The following is a 21,689-nucleotide window of genomic DNA, read 5'->3' as shown; positions in this document are numbered from 1 at the left end:
TGAACATACAGACACTCTTCAATTGCTATGATATCCAATTATGCATATTGTAAAAATTATTTTTATTAGCATTTTTAAAATTTTTACATTTGACAGTGTATTGGTCTAAAAAAAAAAAAAAGATATAAAAATAAGAAGAAGAAGAAATGTCCCCACCACTCAGGTCTGCTATACTGTATAATTTAAGAGCTACACTGCAAAAAGTATTTAACTAGATCAGTATAAACATCTCAATTTGAGCACAATAATCCAAATTTTAGTTGTTTTGACTAGTTAAGAAGTTCTTGGGCATTTTTCCTAGATTATTTCACTTGTTCTGAGATGTTTCTGACTCATTTCGTCCTTATTTCAGGTAATTTTCTTTGCCAATGGGGTAAGAAAATTGGTCTTATCTCATTGGCAATTTTACTTTCTTATTTCAAGCGAGATTTCCCCTAGAACTGGTCTGAAATGTCCTCAAACAAGCAAAGTAAACTCGGTCCGATCAGGAAAAGTGTCTAAATGAGTGAAAACCACTCAAAACAAGATATATTTCCTCAATTCAAGTCATTTAAGCCAATGCTTGATATTTACTTTTTGTAGTGTATAGGTTAAGTTTCTGATCCAATTGGCTTGATTAGAATATTATAAAGTATTGACAAAGCAAATACATATAAAAAGCATTGTACAATGTGCCAGGTTGACACACATTTCTATCATCTAAACATCAAAGTCAAGTCCAAATCAGTGGGCGAGTACACTGCAAAAATGTACTAGATTAGTTTAAATATCTCAATTTGAGCATAATAATCAAAATTTTAGTTCTTTTGACTAGATAAGATTTAGGCATTTGACCTAGATTTGTTCTAAGATGTTTCTGACTCGTTTCAATACATTTCGCTTTTATTTCAAGTACGTTTCTCTGCCAATGGGGTAAGAAAAAAGGTCTTGTCCCATCGGCAGTTTTACTTTCTTATTTCAAGCGAGATCTACCATTGAACCAGTCTGAAATGTCCTCAAACTAGTAAAATAATCTCGGTCAGATCAGGAAAAAGGTCTAAATGAGTGAAAACCCGTCAAAGCAAGATATATTTCCTCAATTCAAGTCATTTTTACCTTTTGTAGTGTAGGACTGGCTAAATGTTAAAGAAAACTGGAATTGGACTGAAAAACTGAAAAAAAATATGATCACACTATAAAAAGTAAATATCAAGCATTGGCTTAAATGACTTGTATTGAGGAAACATATCTTATTTTGGGCGGGGTTTTAGTCTTTTAGACCTTTTTCCTGATCTTGCCAAGATTCTTTTGCTAGTTTGATGACATTTCAGACTGGTTCTATGGTAAATATTGCTTGTAATAAGAAAGTAAAACTGCTAATAGGACAAGACCATTTTTCTTACCCCATTGGCAGAGAAACATCTCAGAACAAGTGAAATAATCGAGGTCAAATGCCCAACTAAATCTTAACTAGTCAAAACAACTAAAATGTGGATTATTAGGCTCAAATTGAGATATTTGAACTGATCTAGTAAATTACTTTTTGCAGTGCGCAGCCAAATGTTAATGAGTATGTGTTTACCTCTTCAGTTCTGTAACTCTAACGCTAGACCCAAACTCTCTTTGTACGATAAACATTTGGCAAAAGAATCTACCAATAGCCCATAAAGCTTGGAATTGCGGCGTCAAAACAGCCAAGATTTTTGGCATTGCTAGAGATATTAAAATGTTGGCATTTTGACACCACAGTGTGTGAGTGTGTAAGACAGTGGTGACCTGGCAGCTAACGAAATTGTCCCACAGCTCTGTTCTTTACTTTTTTACCTTGTTTTTTGCTGATGTTAATTAATTAAAAATGTCCGATGACTCTTTCCAAAACGTTAATTTCACAACATTTGAACTCGGTGTTTTGTCTGAAGCAGTGGTTCTCAACCCTATCTTTGGATGACGACCCGAATGAGAATTGTACTGTAAAATAGTGTATTTTCTCACAGATTATTGTTGATTTAGGCTTTGAACAAGGCAATGAAGCTGATCAAAACAACTGAGCAACTTCACTTAAAAAGTATGGTACTTTTCCCAGTGGTTAAATATGAAAAGACCTGCAACCCTCTGGAACCCACCAGTGGAGAACCACAGGTGTTTTTCAGAAAATCGGCTCAATGCCGTCTCACACCGACAGTTAGTACAAGCCTGTGTTTTATTTCCACAAACTTCATGAGCCGCAAGCATTATTTTTAGTGCCACACAAATATCACTGTTTTTTTTTGTTTTTTTTTACAGTGTGCGTGGTACTTACCGGTGAAAGGGGAATTCTGGGTAGTACTGCACAGCTGTGTAGGGCGAATTCATGTTGTCATGCCAACGTCAAATCTTCCTCAATTATCAGCTGGTCACCAAATCACATTCATTTAAAGTGAGCGAAATAAAGCCTGCATTAAAGTGCCAGAGGGTGCAGTGCAGAGTGGGCTATGTCGGGGAGATGTTTTGAATTTTGTATATTTTTTTTTCCAGGCACGGGGAGGCGGGGCTTGTGCCGGCGCTCTGACCAATCGCGAGCTTGCGGCGGTGTAAGATTGCACACACGGGCAGTTGCTAGGATATAGATATCAAGCAACTCCATTTGACCCCCCCATAGTCCACATATCATTCCACACAGACACCACAGCGCTTTGGGAGGGGGGGGGACGAGTTTAGCATCTGAATCTCAGTAATAATAGAAATACAGTAGTTGTAAAGAGCGTGATAAAGTTGTGACAATAGCGCATTAAAGGAGATCTGCAGTCACATAACAGCAGCAGCAGGCACAGGAAGTAACAGTTTGGGCTGGATGAACCGAACTATAAATGTACCAGGAACAGGCCTGCGTCGTAACTTTAATCTATTATCTCAAGTATTGATTTTTAAGCTTTTGCTAGATTACTGACATAAACATGAGAAAAAAAATGTATAGCAAGTTTTTTGTCATTTTATGTGTTTTCATATTTTAAAAAAAATAGGCCTTTTATGCCTAAAAATGCCCAGAATTCTGCATATTTTCGGCAACGGAGCCTGGTTTGAATTTATGTTTTTATTTTGTTGACATATCAGATACAAAGACTTTTCAGAAAGGATTTTGGATATCTTTTGGATATCTTATTTAGTTTTAAAATAATATGTTTTTTTGTGGGGGCCAACAAATTGGCCCAAAACCTAAAAAAATTAGAAATGAGCATGTGCACCCAAATGGGTCTTGTGTCATTATTTCCAAGATAAGATTGATGTAATGAAAGATTTTTTTAAATTAAAGTTAAAGGGACCACACAGAATTTAAAAATGTTAAAATTATATGTTTTCATCCCCCTACATGTTCCATGTCCTAATGTGTAGAATGAGCTCAGACCTGTTCACCACAACTGCATCTAAAATCCTGCACTGTCACTCAAAAAGTTGTTACTTCAGGTCCGAAGTGCCGTCATGCACGAGCTTAATATAGAAGGTGCAGTTACACGTATGACCTGAGGTGGCAGTAGTGAGTATAAACTTCCATCTAGCCCCTTTAAGTGAGCGACAGACGCAGATGTAGAAAAAGTTGTGATTTTTTTTTATCCAAATTGGATTATCATTTGTATTGGTTTTATTTGCGTGTAAATGTAAACTTTTTGAATTCCTGTTCAAACGTTGCACGATGTATTTTCTATTTAAGAAAAGTGTCAAAAATGAAAAGCGGTGGAAATCAAAAATACATTTGTTTATTACTCAAACTGATTAAGATTATTACTCTTCCTAAGCTTTTAAAAATGTTTATGTCAGTAATATGTCAGTAATATAACTTCATAGAAACATTTAATCCCGTCTGAAATACTGCACCACTCTACACATGCAAAAGTCTCACACCACATCCTAGGCTGAGACCGCAGTGGGACTTGCATGTCACTGTAAACCTGGAGTTGTTGTGCGGTTTTGGGGACGTGGGCAGTGGGTGATTCAGTTTTCCAAAATACAGCGCAGGGTCAGGACACGGGGAGCGATAATAAATAGTCGCGGTGTATCCAGGGAGCACAAACCTCTAAGCCGCTCTCTTGTACTTTTATTAAAGACATGAAGCCGCTCTCACCGCGGACGTCCCGCTGTGAGGGGGAGCGCTGATCTGGCACTAAACATGACATAATGCAGAGTATAAATACATACTCTTTATGCTGTGATGCAAAATGTATCTTTAGCATTAACACCATCTCGGACGAGCGGAAAAGGAAGTGCCTGTGTGAAATTCTGTCAATAAGATCATTTTAATCTTCTCACAATAATGGAGCTACAAAGAGAGGAACAAAAACTGCATGATGCAAACAGTGTGACATGGTAGAGCAGGTCGTCTCATGATTGGAGGGTCCGGGGGTTCGGATCCCGGCTCCTGCAGGTGCACACTGTCATTGTGTCCTTGGGCAACACCCACCTTGAACAAACTGACAGAGTGCTTTAGAGTTTCAAAAAGGTGCAACTAGAGATTTTCGCCGTTAAATTATATTGTGATGCCACTAAAACTGAGGGAGCAAACATTTCAAAATGAGGTTGCATTACATTCTTTTGCACCCCTGTAGATCCGGCACTGGTGTATGAATGGATGAGTGGATCCTTGATGTAAAACACTTTGGATAAAAGCGCTATATAAATTAAGACCATTTACCCTTTTACACAATACTTTCCCCAACTCTGTATACAGCATAGGGCAGTAATTTGCAGGGTTTTGCACCAGATATCTTCTCTTTTACAACTTCCAAAACTCCAAAAGAGTAGGCGAATGACAAAAAGTGCTCATGTTTGAACACCACATCCTTTGATGAGTGGTTCCCAACCTTTTTTTTGTCTTGCGGACCCCTTGGACTTTTCATTGGTCTGTGTACCCCATACCTCAATGGTGTTGCAGTTTATATAGAAAGCAATCAGGTAACACTTTATTTTACACTACCCTTGATACATTGTACCTAACTCAATGTAGTACAATGTAATGTGCTCTGTAAGCTATGGGTTATATACACAATGTAATAATATGTATTTGTAGTTTGTACATAGTGTAATAAGACATAACTGTAACCCTAACCTTAAGCCCTAACCTTAAGGGTCTCGTCTCCTATTACATTATGTACTTACAAAGTACTAATACAAGTTATTCCATTGTGTATCTAGCACATAGGTACAAATTAATACAGATTGTTACAGAGCACATTACATTGTACTAAATTTAGGTACAATCTATCAAGGTACTGTAAAATTAAGTGATACCAGCAATCACTTAAAAGCACTTGTAATTAATAAGATACAATGTTGCGTTCAAAATAAACCTAAAATAAGACTAAAACTACATATATTACTGCAAAATAAAGCTTTCCTATCAAACAAAAACAATGTTGTTTTTTTAAACCTGAAATAGTTTCACGTACCGCCCTTACCCCTGGTTGGAACCACTGGGTTAGTGGACCAACACTCAGTCCATTGTGCGACTGTTGCTCCACTTTAAACCGATTATTTAAATAATATATTTACACTGACAGCTATTCATAAAACGCTCTATTTATCTGTGCTTGGGACCAATATAGGGACACTGGAGTTCCCCTGAAACTCAATCTGAAACTGCCCGTAGTTGAATCGCATTCTTCACTGTAACCAGTAAACAACACAGTTATGCTAAAATCGCTAATCTTAGAAAACTATTTTAATCCGCAGAATTGTTTGTCTACTAACTGTATAAACTAGGACCAAACCAAATACTTATACAGCGATAAAGGAATAGAATAAATTCCCTGAGCCGCAGTTGCTGCCCGACTACTGTAAAGTGTGTTAGCGAATATTCCCCAAGGTCAGTGCTGTAAATACCGCCTGTCGTTAATCAGCCCGCTCCGCTTTATGAAGTGTCCCAGGGCAAAAAACACAAGCCTCGGGGCCTCACAACCGCCGAAACCAGACACACTTGTAAAAGACACACCACAGAAGCAACAGATATAACATTTTCTTTTTTAATTTGAAACATTTTGACCTCTGTGGACGGCAAAGGACAAACCGACCTCCATGTGTGTCTCCAAATTGGATATTTACGACGACATGTGAAACCATGACATCATTAATTACTCTAAAGCTGAGCGCCACCCAACTCCTGTTACCTCACTGAACATGCATGTGTGTGTTTATGGGTTAGCGGCTACGTCAGGCGCATCTCTGCGTCTATGTAACATTGTCATTTTTCGCATATGGGCTAGCCGGAGTGTGCTAAGCTAGGTTAATCCAGGAGCCAAGCATCCAATCACCGCGGCCAATATGTGTTTGTGCATGTCTGTCGCTTTAGCTTGGCAGTTGTAAGCTTCAGTTACATAAAGAAATGCGGCAACGTCCATTCAATCAGGAGTACGGTATGTGAAGGAAATGTGTTGAGTCACCTGTTGCTGTCATCCCATCACAGCCTTTGCCTCTCTTCTCTCTTTCCTTTGCCTCTCTTCTCTCTTTCCTTTGCCTCTCTTCCTTTGCCTCTCTTCTCTCTTTCCTTTGCCTCTCTTCCTTTGCCTCCCTTCTCTTCTTCCTTTCCCTCTCTTCTCTCCTACCTTTCCCTCCCTTCTCTCCTACCTTTCCTGTGCCTCTCTTCTCTCCTACCTTTCCCTCCCTTCTCTCCTACCTTTCCTGTGCCTCTCTTCTCTCCTTCCTTTGCCTCTCTTCTCGTCCTTTGCCTCTCTTCTCTCCTTCTCTCCTTTCCCTCCCTTCACTTCTTCCTTTGCCTCTCTTCTCTCCTTCTATCCTTTCCCTCCCTTCACTTCTTCCTTTGCCTCTCTTCTCTCCTTCTATCCTTTCCCTCCCTTCACTTCTTCCTTTCCCTCTCTTCTCTCCTACCTTTCCCTCTCTTCTCTCCTACCTTTCCCTCTCTTCTCTCCTTCCTGTGCCTCTCTTCTCTCTGTCCTTTGCATCTCTTCCTTTGCCTCTCTTCTCTCCTTCCTGTGCCTGTCTTCCTTTGCCTCTCTTCTCTCTTTCCTTTGCCTCTCTTCCTTTGCCTCTCTTCTCTCCTACCTTTCCCTCCCTTCTCTCCTACCTTTCCCTCTCTTCTCTCCTTCCTGTGCCTCTCTTGTCTCCTTCCTTTCCCTCCCTTCTCTCCTACCTTTCCCTCTCTTCTCTCCTTCCTTTGCCTCTCTTCTCTCCTTTCTCCTGCTGTTTCAACAATCTGCCACAGCAGCAAATCTAAAAACCTCCACAACTTCACAGTCGCATATTATTGACCACCATATCTCGCCTTAGAATTGCTTTGATCAAATTTAAATCCAGTGCATTTATTTTTATTTTTATGAAGAGCCCCCCACACCTGTAACATGGTGGCCACATATGCCTTCTATTGTTCTAGCTAGTGGACATTCACTGGAGAATAAAACAGATTAGCTGCTACGCTCTGGTGAAAGACTGTTGTGGAGTGGAGGGAGCTGCGCAGGAGGAGGAGGAAGGAGGACGAGGTGGAGCTGACCAGTGCAGGACACCACGCTCTGAAACAGGGACAAACCCAGGAGACACTGCACCATTACAGAGGATCAGAGGATCAGAGGAGCACTGAAAGCAGCCAGCCAGGTTTCCTCCAGGTGCTACGGTTTCCTCCAAAAAACATGCTGGTCAGGTCAACCCACAGTGGCAGCACGGCTCAGTGGCAGCAGCATGTACAATGAGAAATAAAGCATTTACTGAACCCTTCTTTAAATTCTCATAGCATTTAACTGCATTTGAACTTAAAACCAAAATTCTAAAACTAAAAAAGGCAATTGAGTTCATATCTCCATCTTCTAGCCTAGCCCTTTGAAGCTGAACAATAAAATACACTATTGGTGGGCAATGGGCATGGTGCACATTTGATATTGTCTGCATCACAGTATTAGGGCCAGGAATCTTATGTATAAATGACAGAATTCTGTGTGAGTAATCCACTTTTGCACATGGCAGCCATTTTCAAACGCTGGGTAATAGTGTATCAGTCATTCATTCAAAAAGCATCACTAGACAATCTGGCAAGACAAACGTAATTGTACCATTTGTACTACTATGGCTTCAACAACTATTACTGATCTTCTGCTATTAACAACTGTCCAAATCAACAGCCACAACTACAGCAAGGGGAGCGTTTAGCTTTTTGAGAGCCTGGTGTAGAAGCTTCTTCAGTCAGTTGAATAAAGAGGATGTGAGATGGGTGCATGGGATCTCCCTTTGAGATAACTCTGATCACTGTGTCGCAGGAAAGCAGGTCAAGAGGCACATTTATCCTCATAAGATAATACGTTTACAGATATAACTTTTGCCCCCTCAAAGATGTTTAATTAATGTTTCTCAGCATTTGTTTTTGCATAAATAATGACAAGACTGTCATGATCGAGAGACGCGGATGCTCAAAAGAGTTGCCTTTGCTCAAAAGAGTTGATTTAGCATTATATGTCTCCTTTTAAATACTTCATTGTAAAAGTCAAATAAAAGTATCTGATCGATCATTACGCAAAGATTTTGTTTGGCCCCATTCACACGGCCTTAATAAAGCCAGACGTTTACATAGGACATGCCAGAGAGCAGTTGGTGGAGCAGCTGATGGAGAAGCTCAGTGAAGAGGTGCATTATGGGTATCCGTGCAGAGCCGGTGGCGGGTCGGGTGCAGCGGAGGTGGAGGGCATGCGGACATAACTGTGTGAGTGACTAATGCAGGGGAAATCCAGATGAGTCAAAACCACCAGTGTCCAGTGAAGAGTCTGCGAGGCGATGACTTACAACCGACGCTCTAAACTGCCCGGCAACTCGGCATTGTTCAAAACGTCTCATGGGAAGACGCTATTTCGACGAAGAAGATGTCAGAGAAGTGCAGGGGATTGCACAAGCAGATGAGATCATATGAAACACAGTAATTAAGAAGGTTTGAACCGAAAGGAGTGTCATATCCACAAGCCACACGCAAAGTCAATGGGTTCGTGCAAGTTTGAAGTATTCTGACATTCTCCACCATCTCCACAGCAGAAGACCCTGAAACTGAAATAAACATTGTCTGCTGAATTGATCCCATGAAAAAGCTAAGTTTAATCAGTTGAATTCATGCAAGTGTGTTTCACAAGAGCAAAAGATTTCCAAAAGTATCTGGACACAAACTTTTGCTCTGCCTTAAGATGCCTCTACCTCAGATTGTGCTTTCCAAATATTTGTAAGCGTCTACTTCATTGCACTTTTCACTCATGCTCATTGGTCTTAAACACATTTTTTTTTTTAACTGTAGCTACATCTGCCCTGGGGCAAACCAATAGAGGAGAAGTGGCTACTATTCAGTCAGCATCTCAGCCATACCAACATATATGCCTGTATACCACTATATGGGACAACAAATGTTTATACAGTTCTTCTAGGTAGAACAACATCTCTATTACAACAGGGTGATTGCTCTTGTATCGTTTCTGCGGCTAAATCAGTGGCTCTCATTGTAGGGGGCGGACAAAGGTTTTAACCTCTTAACCCCCACCTGAACCGAGCACATTTTCTCAAGTTCAGCTTCACCAAATCTAAAAGCTTCTCTTGGGATAACACCTTTAGGCCAGAGTAATGCCTCATTTGAAAGCTGAGACCTACAAAACTGATCTTGGCTTTTTTTGTTGGGTTGTCGCCAGGTTTTTGTCACATTTTTGAAGTATTTTTGTCTGGTTTTCATATTGTTTTTGTCTTGTTTTTGCCTTGTTTTTTGGTCACGTTTTTATTGCTTTTTCCCTTGCTATTTATGGCGCTTTATTGCTATGTTTTTGTCACAGTTTTGTCACTTTTTAGTCATGTTTTTGTTGCTTCTTAATTCTGTTTTTGCTTTTTCATCACTTTTTCATCATATTTTTGTACTTTTGTGGCTCTTTTGTTGCCTTTTATGTTGTATTTTCATCCTTGTTTTTGTCACTATTTTGACACTTTCTTCAAAAAACATTCACTTTTTTTTTGGGGGGGGGGGGATTTTGAAATGCCAAACTGGAGAAAATGTGCTCGGTTCATGTGGGGGTTAAAGCAAGTAACTTGTTTACCTTAATAAATCCTTTCCGTAGTTCCTCTGGGGGTAAAATAAGCGTTAATGGGATGATTGGGGGGTCTTTCATCTCCCCCTGGTGTCTCAGGCCAGAAAACCACAATTGCAACTTCGCAGCCTACATGTCAGAGCCACTAATACACACTAATGGAATCACGAAGAAGAAGCTAACAGGCTAACGGGTAAAGCTAGCTGTGGGCTAGCACCACTTAAACAGTATTTACAGCCAAGTTTGAGTGAAAAAAATTATCTCTAGTGTGTAATTGGATGTACAATATCCCTCTCTCCCTTTGTCTTTTCTGTCAGCGTAGTATTTACTCTCACAATTAATGAGTAAAAAAACGCAACATTCTACAACACCTGCAGTGGCGCTTATGACCTCTAGGGGCATGAGTTACTTTGTACAGCTTTAAGGAATTAAGATATAAAATGTAATTAATTGTCTCCAGTGGGAAAAAAAAAGTTTGGGAACAATTGGCTTGAATGCAACAAATCTGTCCTGTTTTCAGCCCAGCCCCGGGTTTATTTCACATCATTATACTGTGCTTTATAAATGAGTGAAAAGTTTTTTGTTTTTTTGGTTTTGACAGGGTTTTGTTTGGAAGTGTAAAGCTTATTGTTCAGATTTCTGTGAAGCGCTTTGGGCTTATGTGCGCCACACACTTTGATTGACTGTCTGCAAATAAATGATAATTAATACAAACAAAAAAATTATAAACTCCTGAAGGGGGGAATACTTTTCTCCCTCCTGCAGCAGCCTCCATGTCAGGCGGCAGATAAAGCAGCTCCTGACTCCTTCATGTGACCAGTCCGACCAGTCTCGGCTGTGATTCATCATTTACTGTAATATCATTCTCCCAGACAATTAGCGAGGATTCCCACGGTGAGGCTGAGATTGTGTCTTTTGTCACAGTGACTTTTACGCCACTCTCCAGGAGCGTCTTGGGAAAATCTGCCTGGCCTGCGGCGCTGGAGCGGCACAGAGCCAAAGTCGGATCACCGCATATCCAGAAAAACTAGTGTCGGTTGGAGGTTGTTTGTCAGATCTCTTTGCACTTATGACTCTGATAATGATAATAAACTGTAGTGACAGAGGGATACGCTGGAACCAACTCTGTGTGATATTTGAGCTGCTATTTATAGACGTAAGAAATGTTTACAGCAAAGGGATGTTTACAGCTAAAGTGTGAGAACTTTTTTATATATATATATATATATATGTGTGTGTTTCACAACAATTGTTATTAAGGTGAGTCAGGAAGAATGAACATTTCATGGACTGCTTTAAATGGGTAATTATAAAGCCTTGGACTATTGAAAGAAAAGTTAGGTATAACACTCTATAGGTCAGAGTAAAAGGAGGCTACTGGTGCAACTTTCCTGAAAGGGAAAGGAAGACAAAGAAGTTTAAAAAGATTGACAAAAAAAAAACTTCCTGCAGTGCACTCAACTTCATAACATATTCCGAAAAGCATTATCTGTCTGGCGTCCACTCCTGCTTCTTGGATCTGTTCAAAAGCAGGACCATCTAGTACTTTGCAAAAAGCCAATCAAATCTCGAAAAGTTCGATCCAATCACAGGTCACATTATCACGGCAGGAAGACCAAGTTAACCACCAGTTAAAACATTTCTTTAATGTGCTTAACAAGAATGTATCTGGTTCATCTTCTCTAAGTGGATTCTCTTCTGCTTTTTTGTCCCGTTCCAAACGTACATTGATTGAAACAGCCATTGCGCATTCATGTTGAATTGCTCGTGTTGATTTGCTTATGACTCTTTGTATCCTTAAAGGTGCATAATGTAATTGTTTATGAGAAAAAACGATACTGTATTTATTTGTGATTACCTCTTTGTGACTCAATGGCTCCATGAGGGGTGAGCATGGCCTCTTTACTTTCGATCACGGTGTGGCTCCAGGATCAATTGTTTAGTAAGTTTGCTGGTGAGAGGGTCTGTCAGGTCTGTGAAAGCTACCAGAAACCCAAAAAACAATTGACCCCGGAGCCACAGTGATGGAAAGTAAAGGCGCCATGCTAACCGCTCATACAGCTGCTGGATCACATAAAATGTTCCATGATGCTGGTTGTAGTTTGGCAATGGCTCCGCATACGAAAGTACAGGAAGCTCGTCAATCCAGTTCCCACTCTTGTATGTGGTTGGACACTTCCATAGCCACAGCTGCCCTGACTGACGGAAACATGGCTGCCAATCCCCACAAACAGTATCTCCAAACGCCATCACTCACTCAAACAAACATCTCAAACAACAAAGACATGACTGTGTGAACTGGAATCGAACCATCAAGCTGCGGGCCAAGTCACCTTTTTGTCGAAAGAGTTGGGTCGCAGTAGCGTTGGTACTACAGTAATTGCAGTAGTTGTAGTTTTTACACAGTGTATCTTGTAGTAAATAGCCACATTAAGGTCATGATTAGCTGTGAATGCTTCACTGCTGAGTCCACATCACTGACAGACTGTCTCTAAAATGCAGCAGGGGGGGGGTTATCACTGTATTAGAAGCGACGTGATGCTCCTCTCAGCTCCTAAACATGTCCCAAACAACACCAATCATTTCACCGGATGATTTATCGGCATTGGGTGGTCAAGGTCCGGATGGAGAGCCAGGTTCAGCGTTGGTGCATATGGGACGTGATGATACTTCAGCCTAGAAAAGACAGGTGCCATCGGGACCTGCTTCAGCACTTCTGCGAGGTAACCCAATCTTTCGAATTCGAACTTTCGGAAATATAGTCCATGATGTAAAAGTTGTGGAGCGATGTTTAGCACCCCACAAAGAAAGTATCCAGGCAACAGGTTGACAAGTGTGATTGGTCTGCGGCCGCGGCCTATTAAAATCCATGTGTGCATCGGACATAATGATGCCTAGGCGCTGCTCAAAGACACTCTCGCCCCATGTCCATAAGCTCGTACACCCGTCCGTGTGTAATCCAAGCGAGGGGTTGATGTGTCCTTTGTCACTGGATACGCTTTAAAAATAAAACGCCCTGTCCGTGTCCCCGGGACGCTTGAATGCAAGTGGATCTTTCAGAGGCATTTCTTCGAGTCTCCGATGAGTTGGATGGATACAGTTCATCCGAAACCAGGCGCATACCGAAGCCATCCAACAATTACATGTCCGACATAGTGTTCATGACCAGACGAGAACATCAACAAAAAGGCAATAAAGTGAAGGGGTTTTTTTGTGTAAGGCTAAACTCATGTCAATTGACAGAAGGGCAAGTGTGCAGATGAGAGAGAAGAAAAACAAACTCAGGATACAATGCGGAAGAAAGGCCTGGCGAAAAGTGAAGACAGGGGAAAACTACTGGGAAAACTACTAATACTGTGAGCATAATTTACTGAGGCTATGCTGAACGTTTGTAAAAGAGCAGCTGAGGTTGTGTGATAGTTACTAGAATCTAGAATCATGAATGGATTAATTTTGCATTTATAACCAAAAACTAGGGCCTAGACTTGTTTTTTTCAGTAATTACAATGAATCGATTACATAAGGTTTAATGCGGTAAAAAATATTAATCAAAATTAATCACACTTTTCCAGTTTTCTTTCTCCTGTAGTCGTTGCTTCGGGACAAAGACGCCGTAAAGCCAAAAACGATTTTACTGTCAAACGTGCTTACACAGTTAAGCCGGCATAAACTAATTTAAAAAGCTCATTCACCAAAATCAATCATCAACTGTCGTCTTTGAAGTGTTTGATGTGATCTCACATCAGGAAAAAAGCGTCTAAAACCCCAAAATAAATCTGCTTAAATGTGATTAATTGCGATAAATGAGTGAAAGGCTGGAATGAAGAGTCTCACCAGCACTAATGACACTTTGGTGAAGGCCTGATTTTCTTCTACAGTGTGATGGACCTTTTAAAACCAGGACAGTCTCTGTAGATTTCAGAATAGTAGATTTTCATCTTTTCAATCAACAGTTGAAAGGTTATGTTATAAAGCTGATTCACATATGTCACTCCTGTCCCGTTGAATAAAGCTAATGGGCCATAAAAAAGAGAGAAAACTTAAAAGAAAATAAAAACTTAAAGGAACAGGCCATCGGTTGTCCATACTGTGATATGTTCTTACCAGAGTTTAGACAAGTTGATACGTACCTGTCCGGTCTTTGTGCCCGAGGAAGAGCGTGGTAGCTTCCAACTTCACCCCCGTTTGGAGCCATAGGAATACATTGGGAGAGCCCAAATGCTAACAACATCTTTGGTCGTATTGCGTGACTGAGGGCATGCACAAAGACCAGGTATGTATCACCTCGTCTAAGCTCAGGTAAGAACATATCTCAGTATGGAAAAGCGCTGGCCTGTTCCTTTAACCCCCGCCTGAACTAAGCACATTTTCTCCAGTTTGGCTTTACCTAAAGCAACAATAACGCAATAAAAAAGTGACAAAAATACACGACTAAAGAATGACAAAAATGAGATGGAAAAAGTGATGAAAACATGACAAAAAAGCAACAAAAACAAGACAAAAAGGCAGTTGAAAAAGACATCAAAAACACTTCCAAAATGTGACAAAAACACGACTAAAGAGTGATGAAAAACCAACAAAAGATCAACAAGAAAGCCATGAAAGAGCAACAAAACGGCGACAAAAATACAATGAAAAAGTGACCAAAACATGACAAAAAACACTTAAAAAATGCGACATATAAGCGGCGACAACGCAGCAAAAGCCGAACTGGAGAAAATGCACTTGGTTAAGGCGGGGGTTAAGAGATTAAAGGTTAAAAAATGAATCCAAAGGTTGTGGTTCATAACCTGTTTTTATAAACACTTGGACTCAATAATAGACACAAAGGAGTATTGATTGAGCTGTTCGTCACTCAAAGGCTATTTTTTCAACATAGAGATCACTTTTTATGACTCATCCGAGAAACAATAGCACAATGATTTTACGAGTTTATGAGCGATTTTCTAAAAGGGCACACGGTGACATCAGCTGGGACGCGAGAAGTCCCATAATGCTTTTCACTAATTGACAGGCTCAGGGCATCTGCATCGCTATGAGCGCATATGAAAGCTGATCCGGCACGGGGCGGTGCGGGGGGCGGTGGGGGTAATCTGGGTCGTGTCAGGTAGGCCAGGTTCCCGAAGCCTAACGTCATTCTGCAATTCGTGTTCCTCGAGTGGTCGGCGATTGTACGAATGAGGCCCACTTAGGTGCGAGAGGGTGGCAACATCTCCCCTTACCCCGACTGCTGGCCACTCGACGCAGCGATGTGCCGGGGAGCCGTGCCAAAGTGGGGACATAGCTCAGGAGGTTCAGGATGCAGGTGCTGATGAGGGAGGGACAGATATAACTGTGAAGGAGGTCTCTATGACAGGAGCGGGAGAGTGTCACGGATCTGAAAAGGAGGGTGACTCAGTGTGGAAGAGTCGGTGGCACCTGGTCCACACGCAGACACACTGTTTATTAACCCTTTGTAGTGCAGTTGGCAGGGGATCAAAATAACACTATAGCTGGGTTTCAAAGGACATGATAACATCAAGCCTGAAGAGTTTGATGGATAACGGAGCAGGCAATATATGCAAATTTGTTCCAACATAGATGGATTTTAGAGGCTTTCATGTTCACATTCTACGATCTGAATTGATTTCAGATTGTAGCAATGCTTTTGTATTATTGTGATTGTAGCGGACAGTAGGGGGCTCCCTCCCGAAACTATTGGGTGAGGCCGCTTCCTGCCTAATGGCGGAAGCGGCCTCTTTAAATCTCCCACGCGCCTGGCACTCACTCTCAACTGCTGCTGGCTGGTGACAGGTGCGTTTTTAGCTTCTCCTCTCGGTTTTAGTATTTTTAATGTTCCTTTTATCTTTCTGGTTTTAGAGCTTGTTTTAACGTACTCCGGTGGCGGCTATTTCCCCCCGTTTTTATACCAGTTTTAAGATTTTAGCCTACTACTGTTTTTCGTTTCGAGTTCGTTTTAGGGTTTATTTTAGTTGCATTTGAGTTTGTTTTTGTAGCCTCTTAAACCCTTTTAGCTCTGTGCCAGTTTTGTACAGCAGTCCCTGGGCCTTTTAGTCTTTAGATTTCAGTTCCCTTGGATGTGCATGAGTGGGGGATTCGGCCCGTTTCCTCTGTTTTGCACGTGGGATTTTTGTTATTTAGTGTGTGTTTGTGGGTAGCACTTTCCGTTTTGTTTGGGGTGGGGCTACCCCCTCTCAAGCCATTCAAGTTTGGTTATTTTCTAACGTTTATTTGTGTTTTCAGATTTCCTTTGGTGCTGGCCCAGGGGCAGCAAGGTTTTATTTGTAATTTTGCACTTTTAACATTGGCCATTTTTAATATACATTTAATCATAGTAATAAATATTTCTAAATATCAAACTCCTTGTCCTTTTAAATAAACTTTTAATTACATATTTCAGAGTCTCTGCCTCTGTTTTTTTTACAAATCCTTATCTGCGTGTCCTTTGGTTTTATCCTGGTTTTATCTTTGGGTTAATTCTTTTTTTTAAAGTAACTCAGGTCACATATAGTAGATATAAAATGCAAAATCTAGTTATGGTGTTGTTCTGTCAACCTGGAATAGGATCTTGCTTTATTCATTTGAGCTGTCCTTTTCATTCCTTCTGCTGCTGAAGCGTCCCGATGTGGATTTCCTGGATTTTATTGCATCAAAGAGGGAACATAAAACTGTCCTCCACACTTAACCACTTAACCAAGTGCATTTTCTCCAGTTCAGATTGACCCAAATCTAAAAAACTTCTTCACTAGGCCAGTGTAACACCTCATTTGAAAGCTAAGACCTACTAAACGGGTCTTTTTCCTCGCGTTGTTGCCGTATTGTCGCAACCTTTGTTAACATTTCTATTCATTGCTTTTATGTTGCTCATTTGAGGCTTTTTTGTCACACATTTTTGTCACTTTTTCATCGCTTTTTTGAGGTTAAAGGAACAGGCCACCGTTTTTACACACTGAGATATGTTCTTACCTGAGCTTAGACGAGCTGATACGTACCTCTCTGGTCTTTGTGCGTGCCCTCAGTAACGCAAAACAACCAAAGATGTTGTTAGCATTTGGCCTCTCCCAATGCATTGCTATAGCTCCAAACGGGGGTGAAGTTGGAAGCTACCAAGCTCTTCCACGGGCGCCCACAAAGACCAGACAGGTACGCATCAACTCGTCTAAGCTCAGGTAAGAACATCTCTCAGTATGAAAAAACGGTGGCCTGTTCCTTTAAAGCCCATGATTCATCACTGGACTCGTTCGGAGCAGCTTTGCGACATAAGTGCTTTCATCTTGGTGCCATGCTGTAAGCTGAAAGTGAAAGCTTTTTCACCACAACTGCCTGGAGAAGAGTCCCCAGTCACTCACTCTTTACTGCTTTTTTCTTGATACATTTCAAAAAGCAAAATATAAGATACAGATCCTGGTGTCCCCAAAGGTATAGTGCAAGATCACACTAGATCTGACTGTGTGTTTAGTCACTATAATATTACATAAAGCAATTTTTAACCACATTTTTATTGCTCTCGGTTTACTTTTTCACAGACCACTCACATTCCATGAAACGTAAGCGTCTCTAACCATGTTTACGTTAAGTTCATGTTTAGATGTACAGCAAAGCCATACCTCACATGGGGTCGTCCTTTCGGCTGATGCATTTTTGGAGCCACATTGTCTACACATTGGGGACAAGCTTGATGGATGTTGACGGAGAGATTGGTCAGTCCAGCCTCTATCTCTCTGCTCTGTGCGTCTCTCTGACAACATCTGTGATCCGTCAGTGTCCTGTCAGCAAAGAGAGACAGAGGCTGGTACAGTGAGTGGACAGCAGGCAGGTTTTCCCCCCGGGGGCGTTTGGCTGATACAGTAGAGCAGATGCAGACGGAGATGGTGAGGAGGAGGGTCAGGGTGCACAAGTGGGTCGCGGGAGACTGAGCGCAGCACAGTCGGAGTGCACAACCTTTTGGAGGACTAAACTTTGTCAAAAATACATGTTAAATTGATGGTTTAAATTGATCAGAGCTGGGAAAATGTATAATTGGACAGTTCAAACCATCTTGGCTGCTCCAAGGATCATCGAAGCTGCAACAGGATTTGAAATACCATTCCCATTGTCGGCAAATTGCACATCATTCGCCCATGTGCACATATATACTTACACGTTAGAGATCCTTTCCTGCATGGGGTCCTTGTCGTCAGCCCGGTTTCCCCTTTTTTGCCACAGCTGTATAAACACACAAAAGCACAGTTAGTACAATTATGTAAAATCACCTCATATTTGCAGATAATAAAAACACAAAGGCTGCAACACATGAGTAGGATGCCTTCTTGAATCCTGAGCAAACAATGTTATTGCAACATTTTGCTCAACTATTCAACACTGTGCATTCAATTATATTTGTGCAAAAACTTTAAGACTTTAAACTTTAAGAGATTATTATTTCCTTTTTTCTTCTATTATGTATTTTCCTCCCCTATTTGTTCCAACAATGTCCAAATGTGTAGAATGAGCCCAGGCCTGTTCACCACAACTGCCTCTAAAATCCTGCACTGTCACTCAAAAAGTTGTTACTTTGGTTCCGAAGTGCCGTCATGCACGAGCTTAATATAGAAGGTGCAGTTATGCGTAAGACCTGAGGTGGCAGTAATGAGCATAAAATAACCAACTTGCATCTAGTCTCTTTAAAGAAACACTGACTCCGAACCAAAACTTAGGCACAAACTTCGGAAAATCAATACTTGCCACATTTTTAAGTTACCATGCATTTTTGGTTAAAGGGACATTTCAGGATTCCTAGTTATCCAGAGTGTTGTTGATTTCTGGAGATTTTTTTTATTATTCATGCAGCCCTTATATTTGAAGAGTTTACTGGTGCTAGGCTAGCGCATGTCTATGGTAACTAGTAGCCTGCTTTATAAACCTCATGCACTAGCCTAGCACCACTAAACTCTTCAAATACAAGAACTGCATGAATAAAAAAATTAATAAAATCTCCAGAAATCAACAACACTCTGGATAAGTAAGAAATGAGGCCTTATGTCAAAAATCCTGAAATATCCCTTTAAGGCAGTTAGAAAGAAAGACGCAGACCGAGGACCTAGGAGATTTTGAGCTATTACGTGGCTTTTTGCATTATAGGCATCGTTTCATCTAGTATTGCGATAACAATATTTTGGACATAACGTTGTGCCGCCCTAAATGGCACAAGAACAATAATTATATTAAGCAACCAACTGCTTTTGTCAGATTTGAAACAACTAAAAGCAAAACTGACTTAATTCTGGTTTGGTGACTATACAAATAAAGTCTTTGTCTCTTTGTCTTTGTTTTCCTTTCATAAACCGTGCGGTGCAGTTGGTAAGAACCAGGAAAAAAAACTGTCTGAAAAACAAATCTCTTCACCAGACTACAGAAAGCTGGCTTCAAATCTGGACCGACGGGTTTTTGGGAAAAGCCTAAGGGGCCTTTTTGGATAATAACTCCTGGCTCTGCTCTCTTCACTTAGTGCATTTACATAGGCCTCTAAAGCCACGTGAAATATGCCTAATCCTGACACATACGCAGATAGCTCAAGTGAACCTTGGAGAAGAAAAAAAGGCAACATGATGACAAATGGCTGAACTTCTGCCCAGACAGACACTGAATTTGGTGACGGACTGGGCTGAACGAATGCGTGACCGGTTCATGTGTATCATAGGGTTTAAGCGTCTTTTCTTCACCAGGGTTTTGTTTGGAGAAATGTTTGGAAGTAAGTGGAAAAAATGAGGGATGTGTCATCAGCTTTTCCATGTAACGACTCCCCCCTCACAGTAAAACAGCGTCCCGCCCATAACTGCTCAGCCCGGGTTGCCTCAGGTGGACTGCACTGACGCAGGTAAAGCTCTTTGAGCAGTTGAAGTTCCAAGTACTGTCATTACTCCTGTGGGTTTGAGATACACACACTGTTCTTTTCCTGTTTGAGGTTGCAAAAACTTCCCACAGCAAAACAGTTGCATAGCAATTTGGCAAAAGCTTTTTTTTCTCCCCTTTTTCCGCCAGAACCAGCTAGCGTTTTAGCCTGGCCAGCGACATAACATGCTTTTATTTACAAAGATGTGAAGTCTGGGACTGGGTGTGTCTTCTTCGAGTTCCCTAAGAGAGTGACTGACAAGCATATTAACCAATCAGAGAAGAGCCGGATATGACGTAAGGGACATGCTGCGAGATTTATAAACAAGGAAGTTTTTGTCACAAAAACGAATGGATCGGTAAAACAGGTTTTGAGACAAGATTGACCGTTAGCAGAGTTCCACAAGGTAACAAAAAAAGAAACAAAAAGCAGGCTACTTACATTACTTACTGCGACTGAGTGGACAATATGGGTCTTGCCCAGAGACAGAACAGTTCACTCACCAAATGGAGGGTCAGTCAACTATTGCCTCTTGAGCTTCACATTAACGCAGCTCAGTTTTGGGAATTCAATATCATTATTAACTGATGCATGTTTGGACCACTTGTCCTCCAGTGCACCCTGTACTGGAGGGTTTATTTTCAACCGTTTTCAAGATCAGCAGTCATTAAAACCCCATCTGCATTTATTCAGGCTTGGGAATGGCATACTAGAAGTTTAAGAGAGAAACCTAAACCCTGAGCCGCTAAATGATGCTGGTGGCCGAGGCTCAGAGCGAGTGATTGATTGATTGATCCAAAAGTTGTTGATTCAAATGCAGGTTACACTAGTGCATCCTATTGTTGTGTCCACAGGCAAGACACTTAACATGCCTCCTGTGTCCTATGTCTAATGTGTAGGGAGGCAATATAAAGTAAAAAAGTAAACAATTTTAAGCCTTTATGTGTCCCTGGATATGAGGTAAATATGTTCAAATCAAATATAGTTTTCACTAAAAAACATTATGTTGATTTACTCCCAATTACAAAACTATTATTTCATGATGTAGACGTTGTTCATGTTCACATTTTGGTTTTGGTTTTTAAGGCACCTACAGAATCCGCCCCACACCAGGGGTTGCCAGATCCTGTGGCCAAAACCATTTTGACAAATTGACATTAGGGGACTCTCTCCTGCTTCCACTTTTACAGCACCAGTCCTATATCAAGTCTTGCTAAATGCAGAAAAGACTCATGTTAAAACCTCTGTGAATTCAAATCCACAAGGTGAAATTTGTGCTTGTGTCCTGATGTGCAGCTGAAGGCAATCCAAGTTGTAGTTCGAGTGCTTTTTTAAACCACAAACATGGCCTTTAAAGTTGTTTGAAAGCTATGAAAAGATCGCCTCACGCATCCAAAGAACCTCACCTATGTTCCGAATAGTAATAAGGTCGGTCAATGCCCTGGTTGTAAATATAAACACCCTGTTTTTAAGCTTAATTAAACCACAGTTCAACCCAGTCAAAGAAGGCGAAGGCATCCACAGTGTGAGCCAAACGTGTAAGAAGAGGATTTCACCATGGACACTCACACTCACTCAGAGATGCACCAGCGGAGGCGTCATCGCGCACTCTTTATGTCAGCATTAGCGGGGGCACAAAGAGCAGAAGCCAGTCTTTCACCATCTGAGGCCTTTCCAAACACCGCTCCGTTCCACTTATCAAAACAATCCGACCTGGGCCTGAATGGAGCTCTGTGATGCCAGGTTTCACAAACACTGGAGAACCTATGGTTTAAATGACTATGAAGGCATTCAGGATAAAAGTCCATAACAAATCATATATT

General features: G+C 41.0%; 1 protein-coding gene across 1 annotated transcript in view; it reads right to left on the bottom strand.

The window, feature by feature from the left end:
* The window catches only part of LOC306976865 (inosine-uridine preferring nucleoside hydrolase), a 194,459-nt gene extending 185,280 nt beyond the window's left edge, over positions 1–9,179 (bottom strand). The window contains exon 1 of the mRNA XM_079574980.1: positions 9,174–9,179. The gene's annotated coding sequence lies outside the window, so the exon portion shown is untranslated. The remainder of the gene's footprint in view (positions 1–9,173) is intronic.
* Between the last annotated feature and the right edge of the window lie 12,510 nt (positions 9,180–21,689).

The sequence above is a fragment of the Gobius niger genome, assembly GCF_951799975.1.
Source record: "Gobius niger genome assembly, chromosome: 17".
NCBI classification, from domain to species: Eukaryota; Metazoa; Chordata; class Actinopteri; order Gobiiformes; family Gobiidae; genus Gobius; species Gobius niger.
The sequence above is the reverse complement of the archived record's forward strand: the minus strand, read 5'-3'. Positions and strand labels throughout refer to the sequence as shown.